Below are 4,741 nucleotides of genomic sequence, written 5' to 3' on the forward strand. Positions count from 1 at the left end.
GCCAAATTGTGAATAAACTATACCAGTGTAAGCCTGGGTTAGTCCAGATAAGGGTATACTAACTTGAGGTTGTTACTGAACTTCAAATTCACGTGGTTGTTGTACAACAACTTGAGGAACTTAAACTTTTTGACCTGAAACTTGTGGTTGCAAGGTAGAAGGATCAGTTTGTATCGGTTGAGATACAACAGTTTGAACTTGTGACTATGGTACTATAGTAACAACAGTTGTAGTAGGAATAGCTGATGCAATTTGCATTGGTTTTGTTGGATACACAAGCCTTAGTTGAACTGGCATTGTTGGTTGCCATTGACAAACTCTAATTCTAGATTGACCTGAATACTATGGGATGTTACCATATGGTAGTCCTCTGGAATAAGGAGGATAAGGTGAATAAGCATATTTCTTTCCATATGGTGGCAATCCAGTATTTAATGGATACATAGTTCTTTGTTGACCAGATTGCCCAGCTTGATACAGATATGCAGGATCAAAGTGTTGAGTTCCCATTAGAGAAGAACCAGTTAAAATTCTGGTTGAGGACGTGGGTGATGACCATGGTGTAGAAGAAACCCTTGAGTGGGTTCTATAAAATGATTGGTAACCAACCGGGACGGACGATTCACCATACAGGTGTGACTCAGGTATGGTAGAAAACATCGAAGGGGCTACAACAGAAGATTCTACTATAGCTGCATCAGATGATACAGTCTGAGATGTTGACGGTTGTTCAACCATAGTTAACTGACCCAAAAGTTGTCCTAAAGAATCGATGAGTACTTGAAAAGAAGCAGGATCAAATGAAGCAAAAAAATCAGGAGTATTAGGGTAAAGATAAAGCCCAGTTCCAAATTCAACGGGGTTCCAAGTGTGGAATCTTCTTCCAATTCCTCCTCTATAGCAATTAAACCTGGTGGAAGAACTTCACCGTCAGGTCCATAAAATATTTCTAGTGTTGATGAAGTTGAAGTTTCAATAGTTACTGATGTCTGAGGGGTAACCAGTTGATCGTCTTCCGGTAAAGTAACAACTTCTGAATGTTCAAATTCAAAGTCCAGATGTTCGGGTAAATGAACAACAGTTTCAGAAAGAGGTTCCTAAACAACTTCAGGTTTAGATGTAACTTTTGTTTGAACTAGGATAGATTCTGGATTAACTTCTAGTTGAACTGATTCAAGTTCAGAAGTACTTTCTTGTTGAGCAACTTCAAGTTGAGGATCAACTTGTTGTTGAACAACCTCGGTTACTGTTTCACTAGGATCAGTGCTAATGTCCTTAGGTAATTGTGAAAATTATTCTTCAGAAACATATGGGCCAGAAATAGTTGGAGTAACTGGAGTCTCTGTACTTACCAAAATAGATGATTTAGGTAACTCAGCTGAAGAACTAGGAGTTCTTGATGTACTAGACTCAGTTAAGCAAGACCGCTTTGCCCGAATTGGTGTCACTTTGGGAGGTAAACGTGGTTTGATCACTGTTCTCCGCGAACAATGGGGTATGGGTTGCTGTTTCTCCATGATTGCTAATTAATTTTATTATCAAAAAAGAAATAAACAAAAAGGGGTATACTAGGAAAAAGGTTTACCAAGCAACTGTGAACTACAAAATACCTCCTCGCGAACCAAGAAGTACGAGCATGCAATCTCCCAGAATGATGTGTTTGGTGTATCATAATTTACAAGGCAGCCGACTCGGTTACTTAAGGATGGGTAGCAACCTAGAGTTGTCCTCCCATATATACTCGAAGGTATGTGAATGCCCAATCCATATAAGCATTGTCCAATGCAAAACCGCATAGTGAGAGCATTCCCATATACTTTACGTATTGTAACACCGCCCTATATACCCGAAGGTACGTGGACAAGCTACGATATACTCACATACGTGGAATGAGGTATCACACTCGGGATGTATTGCAAACAAGTTAGCGGAAACAACTTTGTTTTACAATGCCGGAACACTTCTCTAGCCTAGAACCACTAAATGTTCTCATTAATGACAATGCTCCATTAGGTAAATTGATGTTTATTTTAAGTTGATCTTGCTTAGGAATTTTCCTTTCAAGTTCACCACGTGATGTATTCTGAAATTCCTAGGAATGCAACTATCATGATAAGAATTCTTTCCATTCAATTTAACAATGAAAATCCTAGCTACTTAGGGATAGACCAATCAGATTTATTTTGATCAAAGAGCAAAGAGCACAATCTAAATGCAATTTCCCTACACTATTCCTATCAACACACACAAACTTTTTCAATGCAACATGCATGTATTTCTTTTCGATTCCCTTAATGTGAATATGAAAAAAAAGGAAATATGCACATACAATCAATCAATCTTTCATATGAATGAAGACTTTTACGACAATTCAGATTCAAAGGAAGAGAAGACTTTACAACACTTTCTTTAGAGTGAATGATTAATCAATTATATCCTAAATTTGACTATTAATCAATAATGACAAAGAAAAAATGAAGAAACATTAATCAATCCAATCACAGCTGGGCTAGACTAGGAGATAAACACTCATCTTCAGAGACATGACATTCATTGATCAATTAGCAAACAAACAAATAGAGAAAACTTGGTAAAAACTCTTTCCAAAGGTGGGAAACTGATCCTAGGAGGATTAGTGCAGCGCAGAGTGGGAGACAGTGCACTTCAAATCATTGTCCCTAAGCCAGGGATGCTCTACAATGCACTGTGTCCCTCACAAGCCTGCGCTGGTGACAATAAGCCATTTCAAGAGGCAATTTGACATAGTTTTGACCAATTTTTCAATGTAAATAGTTTAATCACAATCTATGAACACAAATAGAGTCTACAAGGATTTCTTAGGAGGTGGATAAGCTACTGGGAAAGAAGATTCTTCCCTAGCAGAGTTGCCAATTTTTTTTGGAGAATTTAGCATCTACGGATAAACACTAATTCACTAGACAAGTATTTGTGCCCAGAACAACAGTTTAAAGTGTTTTAGACTTTCCCTATAAGCAATAGATAAGAAGAGAATATAGAAGGCCTACCTGTAGTTCAGCTTTCCTCTCATCCCCCTTGTATCAATTTCGTCACTCCTTCGCGTACTTAAACCGCTTGAAAAGTACCCTGTCAACACAACAGAAGATGAAAACCGATCAAAGCATATGATCCATTGAATATAAATGAAAGGAATCAGAAGCAATTCATACATATAAGCATTATGAAAGAACACAAATATGGAAAAAGGTTCAAACACTTTATTAGATAGAAGAAGGAATTACAACCATCAGTGTCTGATTCAAAGTCATTCCTCCAGCTTGGATCCCATCCACATCACATCAAAAGCAAGACAAGCTTGTGGCATCACACCATTTGCTCCAAATTCAAGTCTCATAGTAGCCTTATCTCCTTACAATTCAACATATTCCAGCCCCTGATCACTTAGATGAGTGGTAAATTTATAGGAAATGAAGGAGATTTTGTCATTAATGGTGACATTGAATGACCTTCCATACTTAGAATTAGTTCCATGGAGGAAGGGATGATAGGATAGGATGATCCTTAACTCATTCCTCATCCATTTTCAAGATCATAGGAGTTGATAAGATAGGTAAACTTCTAGATGACTCCACAAGATAAGAATATTCCCAAACCCTATGTGAATTTCGCTCATTCTTGTCTACTGCAGGTGAAATGAAGCCTAAGTGCTCTGTAGAGCACTCTGGCAGTGAACTTAGCTACTCTGTAGTGCACCTTCATAAGGGCTTACCTACGTTGGTCCTTCTAGAGGCAATTTTTGTATGTCTTCAAGTCATGAAACAGTCTAGGAAGTTCAAAGGGTTGACTTATTTACGGCATGAAACAACTGATTTTAGGGTTTGATGGGTCCTAAATCACTTATCTGAATGTTGGGATTTGATGTGCCCAAATGGATCTGCAACAGAGCTCTCTCATTATTCTCTCTCCCTCTCTCATACACTTGGAGACTTAGAGTTTTCTTGGAACACTCTTGGAGGGTGTGGCATGCTTAGATTATTGGAGAAAAAAGGCAAAGGAAGAACAGGAAAGAGAAAGAAGGCATTGACATCAACAACTACATCAGATTTTCTTGCAGGTATCAAGTTGCATGAATGATTTATTCGCTAGTTTTGGCATGCATGGCACATGCATGTGGCTTCTTAGTTGTGATCTATCATTGGCATGGAGTATTGCCTGGATTGACAATGGATTGCCTAGCCTTGCCATTTCCTGGATAGCCATGGTGATTGTGGGTTTACTTTCATTGCTTTGTTTTTGTTGGTTCTCATGTTTCTTTAGCTTGGGTTGAGTTATTAGTCCTGGAAGCCCTGGTTGAACAAACGCTCTAGAAGCCCTGTAACATCTTGGGTTGAGTTACTAGTCCTGGAATGTTATAGATCTAACCCAGAAATACTATAGATCTGATATAAAGATATAATACAATGCAAATAAACCCAGAAACAATATGAAATGATTCTTTATTGATCAAACCCTTAAGGTAGGGCAACACCATACATTCACTCCTTAAGGAAGGAGAACACTCCACAAGCCATATTCTTGTTCATACAATAATCCTTCACTATTCCTTCATGTGGAGTCTCTAGCCTTTATATAGGCCTCAGACATACAATACCATGGGTCATTACCATGGTTCCCTCATACCATCAACTAATACCATGGGCCCATTACATTATTATTAACTACTTTTGGTCCCTTACATGATATGGGTTAACCACCTTATTTA

Source organism: Pinus tabuliformis, chromosome 9, assembly GCF_031772625.1.
Source record: "Pinus tabuliformis cultivar Carrire ecotype Pingquan chromosome 9, CPIR1, whole genome shotgun sequence".
In the NCBI taxonomy this organism is placed as follows: domain Eukaryota; kingdom Viridiplantae; phylum Streptophyta; class Pinopsida; order Pinales; family Pinaceae; genus Pinus; species Pinus tabuliformis.